The 24,258-nt window shown below is 44.9% G+C and overlaps 1 long non-coding RNA gene across 2 annotated transcripts in view; it reads right to left on the bottom strand.

Annotated features, from left to right (window-relative positions):
• Positions 1-21,318, bottom strand: part of LOC123359532 — a 49,155-nt gene extending 27,837 nt beyond the window's left edge. For both annotated transcript variants that reach the window (XR_006575884.1, XR_006575886.1), the window contains exons 1-2: positions 20,732-21,318; positions 20,111-20,184 (exon numbers count right to left, since the gene is read on the bottom strand). This is a non-coding gene — a long non-coding RNA (uncharacterized LOC123359532). The remainder of the gene's footprint in view (positions 1-20,110; positions 20,185-20,731) is intronic.
• Positions 21,319-24,258: the final 2,940 nt, after the last annotated feature.

The following is a 24,258-nucleotide window of genomic DNA, read 5'->3' as shown; positions in this document are numbered from 1 at the left end:
GAGATGGACATTATCTAGATTTAGCAACACTGCAATGCAAATTCTGATGCTACATCCACAATGAAGTGATCTAAATGTGATACAGAATAATAAATGGGAAGACATCATCTTGTCACTTCGTAAATTGTTGTTCAGCTAACCAAAACCTCCTCCCATCCCTAAAACCAAAAACTAAGTATAGCTGATAGAACATTTCATACAATAATAGATTTAAAAGTCCCATCTCTTTCATGCATGAAAATGTTAAACTGCATTCCCAATATCTCAAACATTATCATTAGATGGGATTTCATGCAGTAAAGCATGACTAAGATGACATTTCTCTTTCACATTAGAACACGAGATAGGAACGGTGATGAGTATGTTTATAAAATGTTCTGAAAATTCATTTTTAATAACTAACTTATTGAATAGTAGAGTTCATAGTGTTTACTTGTTCACAAAATTGTCTACAAACAATTGGTAGTTTTATAATTTAAAACTGTTTGCTAGTATCTGCTACAGCTATTTCTTGGTCTGTAGTTCACTTATGAGCAGTTTGCTGCAAATATGTGATACACATTGGTTAGTTTGATTGGTTAGTTTGACTGTAGGTGAAAATGGTTAGGCCACTGGTGTGCTAAAATACTGCCTACCATGCTGGCCAATCTTCTCTCATTATTCCCTTGTGCTCCCCCATCTGCCTGTATCCACCACTAGATCTTGTATACATAATTTGTTAGTTGTTTTGGGACAGGGACTGTCTTTTTGTTCTGTGTTTGTACAGCACCTAGCACAGTGGGGTCCTGGTCCATGACTGGGGCTGTAGGTGCTACCACACTACAAATAATAAAAATGCTGCTATTTTTCTCCTCACTGGACGTGCATCCCTTCTGCTAGGTGTCAATGGCAGCAACAAGGGTTGAGTTCACAGTGATTATGCTATACCTACTCTAGACCCTAATGTACAGTGCATATTCAGGGAAAACAATGACTTTCCTGGGAAGAGTCTATATCTAGCCTTGTTGCTCTAACAACCCCTTCAGTGCCATTACCAGCCAGAATAACTTAGACCAGACCTAAGACTACTCAGTTGTGCCTCAGGAATAGTTCAGTGGCCCCAACATTGAAGGGGGCATAAAGTTAACTTAACGCTGCTGTGGGAGCAGAAGGGCCAATCCTAATGAACTAGCACTATTTGATTATGGATTTTCTTCCAGAAGTTGCCACCAGTAGTTACCATGCCAGTGCTAAATTACAGCCCTGAATCTGCAAGATGGTGAGCACTCTCAGCTGCGATTGATTTCAGTGACAGGTGCCCAACATTTTGTGAGACCTCCTAATGAGTCCGTGTGCCTGGTCCTGAAATCTGTGCTCCTTTTTGAAGTAACACTATTTTATATAAAACAGGTCAATTTCTAAACAACACACCTGTGCATAGTTCAATTTTTTCTTATTTCATGACTGTTTCTTGTCCCAATATTTTCTGCTATTCTTAGCAGCATGCAATATACTCCAGTTTGTAGAACAAAGTTGTTTTATCTCTGGTCATACAGATCATCACAATCACTGTAAGATACTCACACTCTAAGATACATTATTTTCCCTGTGCAAACATCAAATGATCCCTTCCATCTGTCTGGGTCATGGATTTATTGCAAAAATGCATTCATTAGTAGTACCACATTAAAGAGAGAACAGGGACATAATCATCAACAAAGTCAAATGGGCAAGAACCTGATCCTGGGTGAGAAGATGTGCTATTAGTCTTTTTAGCCAGCGACTTTGCAGAGCTGAACAAGTCACATCTGTCCTATAATGACTAACTTGCTGCATGATTTTATAATGACACAGTAACTTGCTGACCCAGTGTCAAGGTTCTCTCCCCACTCTGAACTTTAGAGTACAGATGTGAGGACCTGCATGCTTAACCCCTAAGCTTATTTTTTACCAGCTTAGGCAAAACAGTCGCTGCCACCACCAAATGATTTAAACAAATGTTTAGGGAAGAGTCATTTAAAACTCTGCCTTTCCCCAAAACTCTCTCAAGTCTCTAACCGACCTCCTTTCCTGGGCAGATTTTAGACTAATTCCTCCTACCCCCTCCCCCAAGTCTTTACACCCCTTTCCTGGGTAGACTCGAGAGAAGTTCCTCACCAGTTCCTGGTGAACACGGATCCAAAACCCTTAGATCTTAAAACAATGAAAAATCAATCAGCTTCTTAGAAGAAGAATTTTAATTAAAGAAAAAGGTGAAAGGAATACCTCTGTGAGATTAACATGCAAGATAATCTCCCAGACAACAGATTCAAAACACAGAGCGTTTCCCTCTGGGCAAAACTTTAAAGTTACACAGAAATCCAATTTGATTCTCCCTCTATTTTGCAAAAAGAAATCACAAATAGAAATAAAAGTAATTTATTACTAGAAAATATATATACTAGAATAATTACTAGAAAAGTTCCTTCTCTAATTACTCATTACCCTGTAGGAGTGATGGTTCCTCTCCTCCGTCAAGCAAAAGTGCACACACAGAACAGACAAAAGACTGTTTCCCCCCTCCCAACTATCAAAGTATCTTGTTCCCTTATTGGTCCTTCTGGTCAGGTGTCAGCTAGGTATTGTGAACTTCTTAACCCTTTACAGGTAAAAGAGGAATTAACCCTTAGCTGTCTGTTTATGACACCCAGCTTGCCAAACTCTGACCGAAATGTACCACTGAATAATATTTGGCAAGCCTTCCACAATGAAGATGAAGAGTTGCAGTTTTGATTTGCTGCACCTCTTCTCATTCATTCATGTGATACTGTATAAAAAGGAAGATAACTAGTTGCATTCAGTCACCACTGTTACAAAGTTGCAATAAATCTTGTACAAAGTATGTCATGTAAGGCATCAATTGAAAGGTTATAGATTGCTAAGTGTTATTATCCTGTTTAAGTCCATTTATCATGATTGTATCCGAAGTTATTAAGATTGGCTATGTTGTTTTCCCTTGTGACACCCGCCCCTTTCCCACAGACAGATTTGCATCAATGCTAGTCAGCCTGCTTGATGGCCCAGTTCTTTTATGCAACAGTGCTTAGAGATATCATTAAACCACCATTCCAACCCTTACTAGAGCTTTTATAAAAATAGTTTTATCAGTACTTTACAGACTGGAAAGTTTGAAATTAAAACATCTAAAGGTTGCAGTATCTACTGTCCCTGCTCGGAGTAGGATGTTATGTCCTAATGATTATTCAGGTGTCCAAAGGTAGCTTAGTCTAGGGGATCGCTTGCATTAGAATTTAAAAGTGCTAGTATAATGATGATAATCAATGGCAGAATGGGAGTGTTAGAAGTGGAAATATTGCACAGCACATCATGGACTCTGATGTGGACCTTTCCAGGGCATGACCACTGAAACCTCCCATGATTCATAAGTGGATCACGCCTATCTTCTTGCTGTGCTGGGATCCCTGATGATGCTGCCAAACACACAGACTGATCAACAAACCTTTGAAATACATCAGAAGTCATCCATTCCAGTTACTGACTGAAGACACCAGGTCTAGAAAGTGACATAGAATCATAGGACTGGAAGGAACCTTCAGAGGTCATCTAGTCCAGTCCCCTGCACTCATGACAGGACTAAGTATTATCTAGTCCATTCCTGACAGGTGTTTGTCTAACTTGCTCTTAAAAATCTCCAGTGTTGGAGATTCCACAACCTTCCTAGGCAATTTATTTCAGTGCTTAACTACCCTGACAGTTAGGAAGTTTTTCCTAATGTCCAACCTAAACCTCCCTTGCTGCAATTTAAGCCCATTGCTTCTTGTCCTATCCTCAGAGGACAAGAAAAACAATTTTTCTCCCTCCTCCTTGTAACAACCTTTTACATATTTGAAGACTTTTATCATGTCCCCCCTCAGTCTTCTCTTTATCAGAGTAAACAAACCAAATTTTTTCAGTCTTCCCTCATAGGTCATGTTTTCTAGACCTTTAATCATTTTTGTTGCACAATACTCCATCTGAGGCCTAATCAGTGCGGAACAGAGCAGAAGAATTACTTCTCGTGTCTTGCTTACAACACATCCCAGAATGATGTTCGGTTTTTTTGCAACAGCGTTACACTGTTGATTATATTTAGCTTGTGGTCCACCATGACCCCCAGAACCCTTTCCACAGTACTCCTTCCTAGGCAGTCATTTCCCATTTTGTATGTGTGCAACTGATTGTTCATTCCTAAATGAAGTACTTTGCATTTGTCCTTATTGAATTTCATCCTATTTATTTCAGACCATTTCTCCAGTTTGTCCAGATCATTTTGAATTATAATCTTATCCCCCAAAGCACTTGCAACCCTTCACAGCCTAGTATCGCCGCAAACTTTATAAGTGTACTCTGTATGCAATTATCTAAATAATTGAACCGAACTGGAGCCAGAACTGATCCCTATGGGACCCCACTTGTTATGTCCTTCCAGCATGACTGTGAACCACTGACAACTACTCTCTGGGAACTGTTTTCCAACCAGTTTTGCACCTACCTTATAGTAGCTCCATCTAGGTTGGATTTCCTTAGTTTGTTTATGAGAAGGTCATGTGAGAAAAAAGCTTTACTAAAGTCAAGATATACCACATCTACCACTTCCCCCCCATCCACAAGGCTTGTTACCCTGTGAAAGAAAGCTATCAAGTTGGTTTGACATGATTTGTTCTTGACAAATCCATGCTGACTGTTACTTATTACCTTCTAGATGTTTGCAAATTTATTGCTTAATTATTTGCTTCATTATCTTTCCAGGTACAGAAGTTAAACTGAATGGTCTGTAATTCCCTGGGTTGTCCTTATTTCCCTTTTTATAGATTGGCACTATATTTGCCCTTTTCCAGTCTTCTGGAATCTCTCCCATCTCCCATGAGTTTTCAAAGATAATCGCTAATGGCTCAGATATCTCCTCAGTCAGCTCCTTGCATAGTCTAGGTTGCATTTCATCAGACCCTGGTGACTCGAAGACATCTAATTTGTCTAAGTAATTTTCAACTTGTTCTTTCCCTATTTTAGCCTTTTCTGATCCTACCTCATTTTCACTGGTATTCACGATGTTATACATCCTCTGTGGGATTACACCATAGGCTACTAAGGGCTGTGCAGTCACATTTAGTCAGCATCACTAAAGACAATTTGCAATGGATACACCAGTCAAGAGCCTGCAATAAATTAGAACCTGTTTAAAGAGTGACATTATTCATGCCTGTGGAAGAGTGTGAGCATGGCACATGAGAGTCCTTAGTGTCACCTGCAGAGTGTGTGAGAGCATCCATTTATTTTTTTATTTAAAAAAAATTAACATCTGTAACACAGAGCCGAAGGACAGAAGATTTCAATATTTTACTTATCAGGGGATCAGGTGCTGAATTTTACTTAGAAAATTGTTACAGGATCAATTGCAGTAATTTAGGAGACTGGAATCCATGTTAAACCTTCTCTTCCTTCTGTGAAGAAACTGACCACCACAGAATTAAGGTGAGGATTGGGGAAAACAATCCCCTCATCCCCATAAAAAAGCCATCACTGGAGTCCAAGAATATGTAGTAATAGTTATAAAAAGGTGTATCAGAATGTAGTTTATCATCTCTACCCAAAAATCCCATTTCATCCAATTCTTTCAAGTCTAAATAAAAGGGTATTTAAGACCATAAAGTATTTGGAAAGTGCTTAGCTAATAATATAAACATTTATCTTTACTGTGTTTTTCCCTCTGAGGGGACCAGATATAAAAATATTTCAATATATTTCTTAAAGAGTAATCCAATATTCTATTATTTAATGTACCCATTAATGGACAGAGTTATTAAAAAAATCCCTCTATATATGAGTTACCAAAACCATGATTAGATGACGTGTGTAAAAAGCTCTTGTCTGAAGAATTTCCGTGTGGTGTTAATAGGTTATAATAACTTTATTATCATAAGAGAGACAGAATGTTTCATAGACTAATTTTTCATGTAGGAATGAGCAAGTTACATTGATGGGGGAGGGAGAAGGAGGATGAGTATTTTCTATCCGTAAGGAACTACTGACAGCAGGTATTTTCATACCGAGAAAACTAAATAGACTAAGTCCTCCTGATCCTGCAAATGCACACATGCTTAACTTTTCTACTGTCAATGAGAAAGTTAAGCACATGCATAAATGTTTGCAGGATTAGGACCTAATTCACTAACAGAGTCATAGAATAAAGTTAAACTAATAAATTTGTTAGTCTCTAAGGTGCCACAAGTACTCCTGTTCTTTTTGCTGATACAGACTAACACTGCTGCTACTCTGAAACCAGAATAAAGTTGGAATATCAGGACTGCATTTTCATGTTAGTTTTATACAGCAAAGAACAGTCAATAAAAGCTGTGCATCTTAGAGCCCCCATAGCTTGTGGGCATATGGTGTTTGTTTTGACCATCTGTAAACTAAGCTTATTATTTAGACACATAAGCAAACAAGAAATGGTCACTGCCAGCAGAGATCATGAAATAATAACTGGAGAAGCTTCTTCCCTCACCTCTTTCTATTTATGAACAGAACTATGTATATGTGTGTATCTCAAAAGCCAGTTTACCTTTGGAGATGGAAATTACCAGTTGGAGAAAGGTGTTGGAAATGTAGCTGAGGTCCACAGCATAGGTAGCAAGATCAACTATAGATGTGCTCATGTGATATGGTAAGATTAGCAAAATAAATAAGACTGTGTGTGTGCATGCATGTACGTGCACACACACAAATACAGAGAATCATAGAATATTATGGTTGGAAGGGACCTCAGGAGGTCATCTAGTCCAACCCTCTGCTCAAAGTAGGACCAACCTCAACTAAATCATCCCAGCCAGGGCTTTGTCAAGCCTGACCTTAAAAACCTCTAAGGCCTGGTCTACACTAGGAGTTTGTCGAATTTAGCAGCGTTAATTTGACTTAACCGTGCACCCGTCCACACCAGGAAGCTAATTAGTTCGACCTAGAGGGCTCTTTAGTTCGAATTCTGTACTCCTCCCTGACGAGGGGAGTAGCGCTAAATTCGACATGGCCATGTCGAATTAGGCTATGTGTGGACGGAAATCGACCTTAGTAGCTCCGGGAGCTATCCCACAGTGCACCACTCTGTTGACGCTCTGGACAGCAGTCCGAGCTTGGATGTTCTGACCAGCCACACAGGAAATGCCCAGGGAAAATTTGAATTTCTTTTCCTGTCTGGCCAGTTTGAATCTCATTTCCTGGTTGGACATCGTGGCGAGCTCAGCAGCAATGGCAACGATGCAGAGCTCTCCAGCAGAGGAGTCCATGCAATCTCAGAGTTCGCGGACGGGGAAGATGAGGAAGGAGATGAAGAGGAGGAGGCAGTCGACAGCGCTTACAACGCTGATTTCCCTGACAGCCAGGATCTCTTCATCACCCTCACGGAGATCCCCTACCAACCCTCCCCAGCAGTTACCCCGGACCCTGAATCGGGGGAAGGATCAGTCGGTAAGTGCTTTAAACATGTAAACTTTTATTATTAATGTAACAGGAATCTGAACTATGTGAAAAGGAGGTCTATATATATGGGGATAGAACAGAAATCCTCCTGGGAGATCTCCACGAAACTCTGCTGGAGGTAATCGAAAAGCCTCCACATGAGGTTCCTGGGGAGAGCTGCCTTATTGGGTGCTCCGTGGTAGCACACTTTTCCGCGCCAGGCTTTCATGAGGTATTCTGGGAGCATTGCCTACACGAGCATGGCAGCATAGGCCCCTGGTTTGTGCTGGCTTTCACGCAGCATGCGCTCTCTATCTCGCTCTGTGATCCTCCTCAGGGTGATCTCGCTCGGAGACTCCTGCATTTTTTTAGAGTAATTTGTGTACTGTTAGTATTGGGAATGCTTGACTGTTCCTTTGCATGACAATAAGCCTCCATTTAGAGCCACGTGGTGGAGGCTGCAGAGGGGCAGCATACAGGGATCTTTCCCAGGGAACAGCCACGAGGAGGTGGAACAGGGGCAGAGTTTATGCTTTCTGGATTGCCTGCAGCAAGAGGACAGTGCCATACATTCAGTTTTAAGCAGCCTAAAGTCTACAGCTTACCATGCCTGCCTGCTGCACGGATTCTGCTGTCCTGCCCCGCTTGTCTGATCTCCAGTGCAAGACCCCAGGCAATGAAAGCGAAAGCCAAAAATTAGAACTTGTCCTGAGTCAGTGCTCATGAGATAGGTGCTGTGCATGGTCTTGTTCACAGAGACAGACTAGACTGTGTTCATTGTTCGCAAAAATGTATCTTTGCAAGGAATTCACTCCCTTTTTCTCATCACACAGCTGCCACTGTATCCAGACCTGTTCCAGCATCCCCCTCACAGAGGCTGGCACAGATTAGGCGGTGAAAGAAAAAGACACGGGATGAGATGTTCGCTGAACTTATGGGCTGCTCCCGAGCTGAGGCGGCCCAGCAGAGCCAGTGGAGGGAGAACCTCTCTCAGTACCAGCACTCACACAGTGAACGGGAGGAGAGGTGGCGTGAGGAAGACAAGCAGGTGACTCAAACGCTGCTTGGACTAATGAGGGAGCAAACGGACACGCTCCGGCACCTTGTGGATGTTCTGCAGGGCCGCAGGCAGGAGGACAGAGCCCCCCTGCAGTGTATCTGCAACCGCCCTCCCCCGCCACAAAGTCCCATATCCCCCTCACCCAAAATAACAAGAAGGAGGGGCGACAGGGGCCGTGAAAACTGTCACTCCACCCCAGCAGAGTGCTCAATTACCCAAAAACTCTCATTCCCTAAATTTTGAGAAGTCCTTCCCTTCCTGACTCACCCAAGCCCCAATCCCAGTTTCATCCCCTAACTGTCTAGTTGATTATTAAAAATACTTTGCTGTTAATTACTGTTTCCGTCATGTTTTTGTACAGAAGACTGTGTTTGAAGGGGGTGGGTGGGGAAGGGGGTTGGTAATTGCATAGGACAGTCACCTTTACCAGGGTACAGACACGGGGGCAGGATCAGCAGCAGGTCACACACACAGTGCAGTCAGTAGGCACCCTGGTCGGTATGGGAGGTGGTTTCCATGTTCTGTGTGGGTGGGTGGGTACGTGACTTTGTAGCGGGGGAGGGCGGTTACAGATCTCATGCAGCGGTCCTTGTCCTGGACCACAGAGCCACGCAGCAGGGGAATCTGTAACCGTCCTCCCCCGCAACAAGGTCACATAGCCCCCACACACAGAGTCCCAAAAAGGAGGGATGGCAGGCTCCGTTGAAACAACCAGTCCGGCACTGCGGACCGCTCTAGGAGCAGGAGCCTGTCATTCCTCGAGTTTAGAAGCGGTCTTTAACATCACTGCACACCCTACCCAGCACAGTCTGTGTCCCAGTTTCAACCCTTTAACGCAAAGTCATTAATAAAAAACCTTTGTTAAGTAACAATGGAACATGTATTTTATTTTTACACATGTGTTGGAAGGGGGGAAACGGGGTGAACGGGGTATGTAACTGCAGAGGATAGTCAACAGTAACTGGGTAAAGAAACGGGCAGGTTCAGCTTCTCTGTAAAGAAACTGAATAGTCACAGGTCACGCTGCTCGCTGAGGAACCTGGCTTTCAAAGCCTCCCGGATGCACAGCGCTTCCTGCTGGGCTCTTCTAATTGCACGGGTGTCTGGCTGAGCGTAATCAGCAGCCAGGCGATTTGCCTCAACCTCCCATCCCGCCATAAAGGTCTCCCCCTTGCTCTCACAGAGATTGTGGAGCACACAGCAAGCTGCAATAATAATGGGGATATTGGTTTCGCTGAGATCCGAGCGAGTCAGTAAACTCCTCCATCTCCCCTTGAGACGTCCGAAAGCACACTCCACCACCATTCTGCACTTGCTCAGCCGGTAGTTGAAGAGTTCTTTGTCACTGTCCAGGGTGCCTGTATAGGGCTTCACGAGCCAGGGCATTAGCGGGTAGGCTGGGTCCCTGAGGATCACTGTAGGCATCTCCACATCCCCAACAGTTATTTTGTGGTCCGGGAAGAAACTACCTTCCTGCAGGCGTCTAAACAGACCAGAGTTCCTAAAAACACGCGCGTCATGAACCTTGCCCGGCCACCCGACGTTGATGTTGGTAAAGCGTCCCCTATGGTCCACCAGTGCTTGCAGCACCATTGAAAAGTAGCCCTTTCTGTTAATATACTGGCTGGCCTGGTGGCCCGGTCCCAGGATAGGGATGTGAGTTCCATCTATAGCCCCACCGCAGTTTGGGAATCCCATCGCGGCGAAGCCATCTATGATGACCTGGACGTTTCCCAGGGTCACTACCTTTGAGAGCAGTAGCTCAACGATTGCGTGGGCTACTTGCATCACAGCAACCCCCACGGTAGATTTGCCCACGCCAAAGTGGTTCGCTACTGACCGGTAGCTGTCTGGCGTTGCAAGTTTCCAGAGGGCTATGGCCACTCGCTTCTGCACAGTCAGGGCTGCTCGCATCCGGGTGTCCTTGCGCTTCAGGGCAGGGGACAGCAAGCCACACAGTTCAAGGAAAGTGCCCTTATGCATGCGAAAGTTTCGCAGCCACTGTGATTCATCCCAGACATGCAGCACTATGCGGTCCCACCAGTCCGTGCTTGTTTCCCGGGCCCAGAATTGCCGTTCCACAGCATGAACATGACCCATTGCCACCATGATCTCCACGGCGCGGGATCCCGTGCTTTCTGAGAGGTCTGTGCCACTCTGACACTTCATGTCCTCACTGTGCTGCCGGAGCCTCCTCGCACGATTTCTCAGCAGCTGACTGTGGAAGAGGTGGACGATAAGGTGCGAGGAGTTGACAATGGCCATAAGTGCAGCGATGATCGCAGTGGGCTCCATGCTCGCAGTGCTGTGGCGTCCACACTGTCACTGACCAGAAAAGTGCGCGAACAGATTTCCCGCCGGCGCTTTCAGGGAGGGAGGGCGGGAGTGACAGTTGAATGATGACAGTTACCCAAAACCACCCTCGACACATTTTTTCCCCCAGCAGGCATTGGGGGCTCTACCCAGAATTCCAATGGGCAGCGGGGACTGCGGGAACTGTGGGATAGCTGCCCACAGTGCACCGCTTCCAATGTCGACGCTTGCCCCGTTAGTGTGGACTCACAAAGTCGAATTAGTGTCCTTAGTGTGGATACACAAATTCGACTTTCTAAGGTCGATTCCACAAATTCGAATTAAGTTGAATCGAACTACTCTTGTAGTGTAGACATACCCTAAGGAAGGAGATTCCACCACCTTCCTAGGTAATCCATTCCAGTGCTTCACCACCCTCCAGTGAAAGAGTGTTTCCTAATATCCAACCTAGACCTCCCCCACTGCAACTTGAGACCATTGCTTCTTGTTCTGTCATCTGCCACCACTGAGAACAGTCTAGCTCCACCCACCCACAAATTTATTGCTTGTGGAAGGTGCTGAACTGACAGCCCTAGAGACCAAAGTCCTCAGTCTAATCATAAGTCCTCAGTCTAATCATAAGTTTCCCCATTCTGTCTCAAAGACTTAACCAACCTGGATCCTGTCCTACATTTCTGATGTTTCTAGGATTTTATGTCAGCAGAGAATTTGGTGCAATGTGCTTATACTCTGATCTCAGAATGGTAGGAAGTTCAGTCTCATTAGCCATTCAATTCTTATTACTTTTGTGCTAGTTATAGCCAATTGTGTTTGCTTCAGTAAAGTGGTAACAGGGCTTTGTCCATGACCAACTTTCTTTCAAAGCTGAGATGAATTTGAACAGGTGAGCTAGAAGTGAAGAGCCCTTTATTCTATTACCAGTCCTATGACTCCTTCACTGCCCCAAATAACTCCTTCCTCTCACTCCCTTTCTCACTGTTGAGAATTCCACACTTTTTCCTGTCACCTGAGTGTATAACTGTGGTTTGCTTTTCAATTTCTCTCTCCCCTTCAATTTACCAAGGATCTTGATAATTCTACTTGCTTCTTCTTTACAAAAGACACTTACAAAAGTAAGCCAACCTTTTCTTTCTATTGTCACAGATAAAACCCTGGTCATCTCCCACCCTCTAGCTTCCCTAACTCATCTCTCCCCTTTCAAAATTAACTCTATTCTTCCTACTGCTCTGACCATACCACTCTGTCCTTTAAGATTTTCACTGACTTCCTGTCTTTTACTGCAACAGATTCAAGTTCTTCACCCTCATGGCTCTTTCCCCTGCCTATATTTCTGGTCTAATTTCTTATGATCTTTGCATTCTCCCACTCTTAGTTTTACACTTTTTTTTAGCCATCTCTAGTGTGTGGGGCAGCCTTCTAGTTCATATCCACTAAGCACTTTCCCTCTCCTCTTTCAAATCTCTCTTTAAAACCATAATTTGCTGACCAACCCAATGTTAATCTCCATGGTGATGGTATTTCTTTGTTATCTGTGTGTATTGTTGTTCCCCAGCATTGCATTTGTCTGTCTAAATTAGACTAAAAAACCCAATGAGGAGTCCTTGTGGCACCTTAGAGACTAACAAATTTATTTGGGCATAAGCTTTCATGGGCTATAACCCACTTCATCAGAAGCCTGGAGTGAAAAAAGTAGGCAGGTATAAATATACAGCATATGAAAAGATGGAAGTTGCCTTACCAAGTGAGGGGTCAGGGCTAATGAGGCCAATTCAATTAGGGCGGATGTGGCCCATTCCCAACAGTTGACAAGAAGGGGTGAATATCAACAGAGGGAAAATTACTTTACTTTTTGTAGTGCTAGCGAGGCCAATTCAATCACCTCCCTGGACACTCAATAACAGATTTAAAAGTGGCCATTCAACAAAAAAAACCCCACACCTTCAAAAACAGACTTCAATGAGAAATTGCAGAACTGGAATTAATTTGCAAACTGGACACCATCAAATAAGGCCTGAATAAAGACTGGGAGTGGCTGGGTCACCACAAAAAAAATCACTGTATAATCGAGTAAGTTTTGGCACTTGTATAGTACTTTGCAAAAAAATCAATTAGTTATCACAGCACCCCAGTGAGGCAGAAAGCATTATAATCCTCATTTTACAGATGGGGGTCAGGGAAACCAAAACTGAAAGGTAAAGTGATTTAACTAAGGTCATGCAGGATTTAGTGTCAAATTCAGGAATCCCCTGTCTCTGAGTGCCACGTTTAACCCATGTAATGGGTTCTTACCTTTCTGGTATTGAGCACACAGCTCTGTCTCATTTTTCCTCTGGCTGGTTGGATCATTTGGATGAATGACTTTTTTTAGTGCTCTGGTCCTTGAACCAAAGCAAAAGCCTTCCCCTTCTGGGGTAATCAGAGTCCAAACACCACAAAACACAGGCCTGGTCTACACTAGGCGTTTAAATCGGTTTTAGGAGCCTAAAACCGATTTAACGCCACAACCGTCCACACTAGGAGGCACCTTATATCGATTTTAATGGCTCTTTAAATCGGTTTCTGTACTCCTGCCCGACGAGAGGAGTAGCGCTAATATCGGTATTAACATATCGGAATAGGGTTAGTGTGGCTGCAATCGACGGTATTGGCCTCCGGGAGCTATCCCACAGTGCACCACTGACCGCTCTGGACAGCATTCTCAACTCGGATGCACTGGCCAGGTAGACAGGAAAAGCCCCGCGAACTTTTGAAATTCATTTCCTGCTTCCCCAGCGTGGAGATCTCATCTCATCAGCACAGGTGACCACGCACAGCTCATCAGCACAGTTAACAATGCAGTCTCCTGAGAATCGAAAAAGAGCCCCAGCATGGACCGCTCGGGAGGTAATGGATCTGATCGCTATATGGGGAGATGATTCAGTGCTAACAGAACTGCGTTCCAAAAGACAAAATGAAAAAGTATTTGAAAGAATTTCTAAGGCTATGACGGATAAAGGCCACAGCAGGGACTCCGTGCAGTGCAGAGTGAAAGTTAAGGAGCTCAGACAAGCCTACCAGAAAACCAAAGAAGCAAACGGAAGGTCCGGGGCAGGTCGAAAAACATGCCGCTTCTATGATGAGCTGCATGCAATTTTAGGGGGCTGCGCCACAAGTACCCCACCCCTGACCGTGGATTCCGAGGTGGGGGTTGTAATCTCTGCCATGTCTGAGGATTATGCAGACGGGGAAGATGAAGAGGAAGAAGAAGAGGAAGACCTCGCAGAGAGCACACAGCACTCCGTGAACCCCAGCAGCCAGGAGCTTTTTATCACCCTGACGGAATTACCCTGCTCCCAGCCCTCACAAGCAACTATTCCAGAGAATGACGCCCTGGAAGGGAGCTCTGGTGAGTGTACCTTTGCAAATAGCAAACAGTGTTTTTTAAGCAAGCCTTTTTTAATGATTGATTTGCCCTGAGGACTTGGGATGCATTCGCAGACAGTATAGTTACTTAGAAAAGTTTGTTAACATGCCCGGGGATTGAGAGGAAATCCTCCAGGGACATCTCGATGAAGCGCTCCTGTAGGTACTCCAGAAGCCTTTGCAGAAGGTTTCTGGGCAAGGCATCCTTGTTCCGCCCACCATGGTAGGACACTTTACCATGCCATGCATGTAGCAAGTAATCAGGTATCATTGCGTGGCAAAGCATCGCAGCGTATGGTCCCGGTGACTGCTGGCATTCAAGAAGCATCCGCTCTTTATCTTGTTCTGTTATCCTCAGCAAAGTGATATCGTTCAGGATAACCTGGTTAAAAATCAGGAATTTAAGTAAGGGGGGTGGCCATTTTTCTACTGGGTTCGTGGAATGCAGCAGCTTAAAAAAAACACTTTCCTGCACGTAGCGAAGCGGGGGGAGGGGAGGAGTGAAATGCCGATGATCTTTTCTGTTTGGTCACCGGCGAGGCGATCTTCCCCAAGCTACCGGACAAGCAGTGGGTGGGGGGGAGGGGGAAGGTTGTTGATTAGCAGGGAGCTAGCGTGGTATTAGCCATGCGTTGGGGGGAGAGGGGTAAATCACTGAGACAGTGGCTTACCATGGCCGCATGCAAGCTGAATCCTGATGCCTGGACCTGTGTCTGAGATCTGTAACCCCAGAGATGCAAGCAGTCACTATTAAGATGAAAAATGCGACCTTGTAGGGAAATCACATGTGCTATGTAAGGTGAATAGTGCTTTTCACTGTGAAAGAGTATAACCATTGTTCTGTAAAATGTATCTTTCTAAATATTTATCTCCCTCATGCAGCTGCAAATTTTTCAAGCGTCCCTCCTCCATCCCAAAGGCTAGCACAGATAAGGCGGAGGAAAAAGAAGACGCGAGATGAGATGTTCTCGGATATTATGGAAGTTACACGCAATGAAAGAGGTCATCTGAATGAGTGGAAGGACGTGGTTTCAAATTACAGGAAAGAGGCCAGTGAACGTGAGGACAGGAGGGACAACCGAGATGAGAGGTGGCGGCAGGAAGACCGGCAGGAAAATCAGCGGTTGCGGCAGGAAGATCAGCGGTGGCGGGATGCAACTCTGGGGCTGCTGCGTGATCAAACTGACATGCTGCGTGATCAAACTGACATGCTCCGGCGTCTTGTGGAGCTTCAGGAACGGCAGCAGGATCACAGAGTGCCGCTGCAGCCCCTGTATAACCACCCTCCCCCCTCACCATGTTCCTTAGCCTCCTCACCCAGACGTGTAAGAACACGTGGGGGGAGGCTCCGTGCACCCGCCCACTCCACCCCCGTGGATAGCCCAACCAGAAGGATGTCGTTACTCTGAATTTTTTTTTTAATGGCCTTCTCCATCCCTCCTTTCCTCCTCCCAAAGCACACCCTTACTTCTCTCCCTCTTTTTATAATGAATCAATAAAGAATTCATGCTTTTTAAATGAGAGTGACTTTATTTGCATAAGTAAGCTGTACTCGAAGGGGGAGGGGGATTTGCTTACAGGGACTGAGTCAATCAAGGGGGTTGGGTGTTCATCAACAAACACAGCAGTCACACTGTACCCTGGCCATTGATGAAGCTCGTTTTCAAAGCTTCTCTGATGCGCACCGCTTCCTGGTGTGCTCTTCTAATCTCCCTGGTGTCTGGCTGCGCGTAATCAGCGGCCAGGTGATTTGCCTCAGCCTCCCACCCCGCCATAAAGGTCTCCCCCTTACTCTCACAGAGATTGTGGAGAATACAGCAAGCAGCAATAACATAGGGGACATTGGTTTGGCTGAGGTCTGAGCGAGTCAGTAATGTGCGCCAGCGCGCCTTTAAACGGCCAAATGCACATTCCACCACCATTCTGCACTTGCTCAGCCTGTAATTGAACAGATCCTGACCACTGTCCAGGCTGCCTGTGTATGGCTTCATGAGCCATGGCATCAAGGAGTAGGCTGGGTCCCCCAGGATAACGACAGGCATTTCAACATCCCCAACTGTTATTTTCTGGTCTGGGAAGTAAGTCCCTTGCTGCAGCCGTTTAAACAGAGTAGTGCTTCTGAATACGCGAGCGTCATGAACCCTCCCTGGCCATCCCGCGTGGATGTTTGTGAAACGTCCCTTGTGATCCACCAGTGCTTGCAGCACCATTGAAAAGTACCCCTTCCGGTTTACGTACTGGGTGCCCTGGTGCTGCGGTGCCAAGATAGGGATATGGGTTCCATCTATCGCCCCCCCACAGTTAGGGAATCCCATTGCAGCAAAGCCATCCACTATGGCCTGCACGTTTCCCAGAGTCACAACCTTTCGTAGCAGCAGCTTAGTGATTGCTTTGGCTACTTGCATCACAGCAGCCCCCACAGTAGATTTTCCAACTCCAAATTGATTCCCGACTGACCGGTAGCTGTCTGGCGTTGCAAGCTTCCACAGGGCTATCGCCACTCGCTTCTCTACTGTGAGGGCTGCTCTCATCTTGGTATTATGGCGTTTCAGGGCAGGGGCAAGCAAGTCAAAGTTCCATGAAAGTGCCCTTACGCATGCGAAAGTTTCGCAGCCACTGGGAATCGTCCCACACCTGCAACACAATGCGGTCCCACCAGTCAGTGCTTGTTTCCCGGGCCCAAAATCGGCGTTCAATGGATAGAATCTGCCCCATTACCATCAGGATCTCCAAAGCGCCGGGGCCCGCGGTTTGAGATAATTCTGTGTCCACGTCCTCATCACTGTCATCGCCGCGCTGCCGTATCCGCCTCTTACTCGCCTCGGTTCGAAGGTCCTGGTTCAGCATATACTGCACGAGAGTGCGCGAGGTGTTTAAAACATCCACGATTGCGGTATGGAGCTGAGCAGGGTCCATGCTTGCTGTGCTATGGCGTCTGCACGGTTCACCAAGCAAAAAAGGCGCAAAACGGTTGTCTGCCGCTGTCAGGGAGGGAGGGAGGGGTGAGGCTGTACCCAGAACCACCCGCGAAAATGATTTTTGCCCCATCAGGCACTGGGATCTCAACCCGGAAATGCCAAGGGGCGGGGGAGGCTGCGGGAACTATGGGATAGCTACGGGATAGCTACCCACAGTGCAACGCTCCAGAAATCGACGCTAGCCTCGGACCATGGACGCACACCACCGATTTAATGTGTTTAGTGTGGCCGCGCGCACTCGATTTTATAAAATCTGTTTTACAAAACCGGTTTATGCAAATTCGGAATAGTCCCGTAGTGTAGACGTACCCACAGATTGCTCAGGACACAGCCTTCATCTGTGTTGACAGCACTGATACTACTGTTAAAAATTCCTTGGGTCTCCCCAGGCTCAAAAGTTTATCTCCTAAAGTCTGCTCAGTCTCCCCGCCTTCTAAAACAGTGGAGTTAAGGAAACTTCCTTCCACTGTCTCTGGAAGCCTCAGCCTTTGGCTTCTAAAGGTTCAGCTGTAAACACCAGGACTAATGCTCACATCAGCCCTGTATTACTCCAGGCCTTTTCTTTCACTTATCTATTTCCTCCCCTCAGTCCTTCTCTATGCTGTCTTTTCACAGGCCTTTTCCATAGATCCTCTCTATCTACTTCCCCAACTTTCCTGATGGAGAACCCCACAGAAATTCTAGTCTTGTGGTATTCTAGATTAAACTTGCTCCTTATATTCCCTGGTACTTCTTCCCAGCATGCATTACAACAGCTTACAAGACCCACAGACACTCAGGAAACTACCTTTCCTAAATTTGCTTTGTTTTGTGCTGAATTGGGACTAAGCTAAGCTTGGCCTATAACCTCCCATAAAAAGTCAGCAGCTACAGGACTGATTTTCATACTATTTACCTGCCCTTCCTTGAGGTCAGAGGCTACATTATAATAAATAAAGATATACCTATCTCCTAGAACTGGAAGGGATCTTGAAAGGTCATCAAGTCCAGCCCCCTGCCTTCACTAGCAGGACCAAGTACTGATTTTTGCCCCAGATCCCTAAGTGGCCCCCTCAAGGATTGAATTCACAACTCTGGGTTTAGCAGGCCAATGTTCAAACCACGGAGCTATCCCTCCCCCATTGGCTGCTTAGAAGAAGAGCCAGGTCACATGTAGACAGTTAGGTTGGTAGGGAGTGTGCAGCCATGCTAGCATTATCAGCCTAGGTTTTGTGGGTCCCATAGGCTAGATCTGGCATGCTGTATGGTGGAAAGGGGCTCTAAAAAACCCATATACTTTACCCAGATTGAAATCTCCTTGAGGTAGAAACTGTATTTTTGCAATGTGTATGTACAACCCCAAGTATAAGGGGATCCTGAAGGCTGGTTGGGGCATCTACGTTTCTAATACAAATAATTCCTTAGGAAAAAATCACTGGGTTACCTTTCAATCCTAGTTTACACTTCCAAAGATATCTTCACAAGATAAAGGGTTTAGACCATCAATGTACAAAAAATAAAGATGAAAGCAGAGTTTAGCCTTGATATTTATGGGAGGCCTGAGAGCAAAATCAGAATCTAGGTATAGGGATCATAGAAAAATAGATATTTTAATTTTATTGTTTATTCTGCTAGTTATTTCATATCAAATTTCTCCATTTTCCTCTTTTTGTATGTGCTATACAAAGCGGTATTAATATGAACATCTCAGTCAGACTAGTCAGTAGCTACCAAAGCATCCTGGTAATTAAAAAAAGGTTTCCTCATTTTTATAATATGTTATTTGATATTTGATAAATGTTCTTCTGGCTTTCAATCACTTCAAAGAGCAGGGGAAGGTTTATTATGCTGCTGAGAAAAGCTTCAGTTCTGCTGTCAGTACATCCTGGGAAAAACCATGAATTCAGAGGGAAAATTTAAAAACAGACAGTTTAGAAAGATTTCCTTTCAGTTTTTATATCTCATCAGAATGATTTTGCTCCATAACAAAATAGACAACTGAATATAAATGAAAAAATAATTAGATATGGCCCAAAACTGCAGACATTGCTTATGACTCATCACATGAGGAGTCCCTTTAACTACATGAACAAGAGGAAGAAACCCTAGAAGGATACTGGGCCAGATGCTCAGGACTGGCTTTTTGATATTGGCACATTTTGAGGCCTGGGAATGCTGTAAAGATGGCTGTAAAGTTTTCAGTCTCCCTGATCTGCTGGGCTCCAATCCCAAGGAGGAACTTAAAGCAGTTTCAGGAGTACTCTAAGAATTTGTTTAGACAAACAATTAGTGTGCGGCAAGCTGGGATCTAAATCTACAGTGCATTAGTGTGCTGTGAAATAACAGTCCATTGGCCCCTGTGACTGCACATTACAAGTTAGATTCTACACTGACAGTTAATCCATGATATACTATGTGCTGTAGACTTACACAACAGCTTGCAACATATTAATTCTCTGTCTAGACCAGCCCTAAGTTGACCAGCCCTAAGTTGTGCAGCTCTGCAATAGTGCACAGGAGACCATCATGGCAACCAATGTTTGCTGATGAACAAAGGATGCTCCAGTCACACCACTTTTCTTACCCCACAGGCTACCAGAAGGTGATTGCTCCATATTTGGGAAGAGTCCTAAAGTCCAGGATGGAATTTCTGGTCTAAATCAGAGAGAGAACAACTCACCCCTGAATAGCCAATAGCCCGGTGCCTGATTCAGAGAAGGGACTGGAACCTGATATGACAGATATTGCAAATTCATGCAGTATCTTTGGGGGTAACATATTATATTATGTGTACATATCACTGTGGGCTAGGGGTTGTATGTATGAGTGTGTTCTAATCCATAGAGGAGGGTTACCACAGCTCCTTCAGGACTAAAATAGTGGGCGGTAAGTAAGATAAATCACTCACGTTGTAAACACCACCAGAGAGGTACCACCACCTGAGGAGGCTGCACATACTGGTTCAAACTGGGTTTCCAGAGCCTAGGAAATAAATAAAGAGATTTTGGGTGAAAAAGGCTGCATGTAAACTGAGTCAGGGCCTTCTCTGCGATCCAGTAAATAGAGAGAACTTTCTGTCCAAGGGCCCAACCCTTGCAGAAGGGTTGAAAAGACTTTGACCTACCAGGGCCCCATAAGACCTCTGGTAAGCTTTTAGTATATGTACAAGAACATATATTTTTATATGCTCTCTCTTTAATGCTTTGGTCTTAAGAATAAAAGGTGCTTACATAGAAAGAGCTGCATAATAACTTTTAACTTCTGATGTACGTTGTTATAATCCCTGGAGAAAGTTAACCACAGGTGCTGGAGTCCAGTCAGACTTGCTAAGAAATCACAATGAGGTGAAGAGGGACTGCAAGTCTAAACCCCTGATCTGACAGGAGTGAGAAGTGGATTTCTGCCCCAAGAGAGGCAACATCTGGGAAGTCTAAAACCTTAAGTGGGTGCCTTTAAGGAGGACCAGCAGGGGGAGGGGGTCAAAGGTATAGTTAAACCTGAAACTATGTTTAACGGTTTTGGGACTCACCACCTGGCACTTCCCATTGGTGACTCCGGGAATTAGCTCTGTCCGGCAGAGTGCCCCCTCCTGGTGGTGTCCCATCCGTCTTTCCACCCTCCGTTGGCGTCGCTGGACCCACGTTGCTCCCTGCTCGGTGGCATCCTCTTCGAGGCCACTGCCCTCCGGCAGTGCCCCTCAGTCCTTCCGCACCCCCTTCGGGGGGTCGTGATCAGCAGTCCTACACTCCAGCCACCATGTCCAACCGCCCTTTGAGTCCAATTCCTCCTGTCAGGGATCTGGCGTAGTACAACGGCCGCTCCCTACAGCCAATGGCTGGATGTACTGCAAGGGGGGGGAAAAGGGGGGACCCTCTACTCTGGGTCCCGGCCTAGGGACCCTCTGGCGGCAGCCTTGCTGTCCTCCTTCTCTCCCCTCATCTGTCTCTTTCCCTGGGCTCCTTCCCCTGCAGCCTCTTGCCCCCACTAGGCCCTTCCCTTCAGGGCCTGCAGCCTGGCAGACTACGGGCTAGAGCTCTCTAGCCTCCCCAAGCCTGGCCAGCACTGTGCTGTCCACAGTGCTAGTCTCCCACCCCTGGAGACTGACTTTCCCCTCTCAAAGGCCTGAGACAGACTGACTGCTCCTGCTCTGGACAGCCTTTATATATGTCTGAGCCTGGCCCTGATTGGCTGTCTCCAAACGGGGTCCTGATTGGCTCACAATAAGCCCTTCTGTAATGGGTTCCTTGTCTGTGCAGGTGCCCTGGCCTGCTGCAGCCCACACTTACAGGAAGTGGGCAGTCTGCCCCATTACACTATGACACTTGAATGTCCCACATCCAGGTGTGTATACTAGCCAATGGGCAACTGGTTATTCTTGGGTGGGTCTTTCTTTCTTTTCTTTCCAAAAAAAGTAGAAAGGTCTTGTCTTCATCCCAATGAAGAATGAAAACAAATATCAAAACCTGAAAATTTTTGCAAACTGGAATTGTTGTTTTCTGGACAGCCCTTAATTACTAATGCTTTTTTTTCAAGAGGTAAACAGTGCAGAACAACATGGGGGTTTGAATTCTTAGCTAGTCCATCACTTGCAGAGAATGTCTTTTGTTGTTCTAAAGCATACCTTGCCTGATAGGACCAGATTAAGGCTTAGGCACCATAGATCTATGTCTAGTGCCCCATATCCTGGTGCCATGGGATTACATCAAAATCTAAACTTTCATTATAAAAAAAGTAAGACTCCAGCAGCTATAGTTATAAAGAAAAACTTGAAAATGTGACCTGTGGACAAACAATTCAGTGTTGTCTGCCTAAGTCTGTGGACAACCTGCAACAATAGCTTTGAGAGAGGTGAACTGTCCCATTCCTCTTTGTGATGGGCTGAGTCCCAGACTCACTACTCTAGAGCAAAGATACAAGACCCAGAAACACCATCCCAGCAGAGGACTCTGTGTGTGGCAGGAGGAGAAGAGTTCAGCAGGACTGGCCCATGCACCCAAAAAGACACACCCTTGTTACTGGGGTAACTACTGCTGCCAACCCTGCCACTAGTGGTACAAAGGGATGCCTGCTGACACTCCTGGGTAGAGAAAGGGACCCCGTGTCACTGCCCTGCCTCCCTGGGAGGGAAGAGGGTCCCCGCCACTCCATGTGGGAGGTGGGGCCATGGAGGACCCCTATCATGGTGTGCCTATGGCCCTGGAGTATCTTAATTCAGCCTTGACCTCTGGCCAGTATAAACTACATGGACAGGATTGTAGAGAGAATCAGTCTGCCCTCGTTGGGTAGACAGAGAAAGACATGGGCCTTTGAGAAGGGGAGTAGAGGGTTAAATAGGGGACCCCACAAGAAAGAGTTAGGCTTTTGAACAATCAGTAAAGCCAGCAATGTGGTAGTGCTTTATAGAGCAGTGTCTGCTGATTCCAACTCAGGCTGCTGCTGGCTTAAGTGTCACTTAAGCATATTTTTAGCAGAGTAAAAGCTGAGTGAACGACATCATGATTTCTGTTATAGGTGTAAATAGCTACCCTGATGCATTATATTACATGCCTGCAGCACTATCTATTACAGAGAGGTAGTTTTAGGTACTGAGCCAGATTCATTTGTTGGGCAGGTTGTAAACAGCCCTGTACTTCCAGTTGAGACCCAAAATGCTGTGCATCACTTTCAGATTCATCTTACTTATATTTTTTAATATAATCTCTAGAAATATTTCTCATCTACTTGGTTTTTCTCTCCTTTCTAGTAGTGCTCATGACCCGTCATCTTTTCTTCATTATAAAAGGTAAATCAATTAGATGCTTTCAGATCAGAGGCAATTGCCTGTTCTCAGCCGGTTGGTTTTGGTGAGCTACCAACTCCACAATAGCAAGTAGTTCTTTACCCTTTACCATGAATATGTTTAATTGTTATCCTAGAATGCTGACTGTCTCTTGTTCAAACCTGTCTTGAGAGGGCTCAATACTTTTTATGATGGGTGGGTATTTCCAAAACACTCAACGTGGGCCTAATTCCGCTCCCATTAAAGTCAATGGCAGTTTTATCATTGAGTCCGTTTGAAAAATCTTACCCATAATTCAGCACACTGGCTTGTTCATTGTGTAGAACAGGTACAAAAGTTAATATACGTATTACCTTGAAATTCCTATTTATATATTACTTGTCACAATGTCACAGCAAAAGCTTTTGCTTTTGGTCACGGATCTTTCCTATTAAAATAAATGATAAGCATCTCTCTCTCTGCGTGAAACAGTATAGCTTTGGTTGCCTAGTAACAACAAAAGAAAAATGCTGAAAAACAGGACCGAGGAGTCCAGTAAAATGAACAACAATACTTACATCAGTGTAGTGAGAGGAGTCTTGCTGGCTTGGTGAAGAGTGCAGGTTTATCATACTAGCACATTTACTATTTGAAATATTGGCTACGTTTGTAATAGAATCGAAACTTGACTGCACACACTCATATCACAGGAGTAAAAAACAAAGTATGTGACCATTTGAAATGTAGCAGCCCATTAAATTGCTTTCACAGCATTGTGAATATTCCAGAGGGTAGCTCACTTTGGTTTAAGTGGATAGTGGTGCTTCTGAAAATGTACTACTCTAGCTATCTTCCCTTTATAATACGTGGCAGCACTTTACCTTTTTTTTGCAGCATCTATAGCCCTTTTTTTTTAAGATAAGCTTTCTTGTTTTGTTAATTTTGCATAAATAATTTCAAATATATGCAAAGTACATTTGATACTTCAATACATATTTTTTTTCACTAGATAGGCCTAGTATTTAAATATCCACCAGTAATTCACAAAAATAGCAGCTCACTTGAGGACCAATAAATATATTCATAAATCTCTTTTGAGAATGAACATTCCCAGACTAAGGATTGACCCTTAAATCTTTGCTATCTTCCACCTCCAGATTGTGCATGCATGTGTGTGAGTGAGAGTGATGCAAACCAGAGCCAATCCTGCACTCAGCTCCATGTGGGCAGACCTCTAAAGTCAATGGAGTTCCACATGGATGCAAAGTTCTACCCAGATGGATCTCATTGCAGGATCA

This window comes from Mauremys mutica, chromosome 1, assembly GCF_020497125.1.
Source record: "Mauremys mutica isolate MM-2020 ecotype Southern chromosome 1, ASM2049712v1, whole genome shotgun sequence".
Taxonomy (NCBI): Eukaryota; Metazoa; Chordata; order Testudines; family Geoemydidae; genus Mauremys; species Mauremys mutica.
The sequence above is the reverse complement of the archived record's forward strand: the minus strand, read 5'-3'. Positions and strand labels throughout refer to the sequence as shown.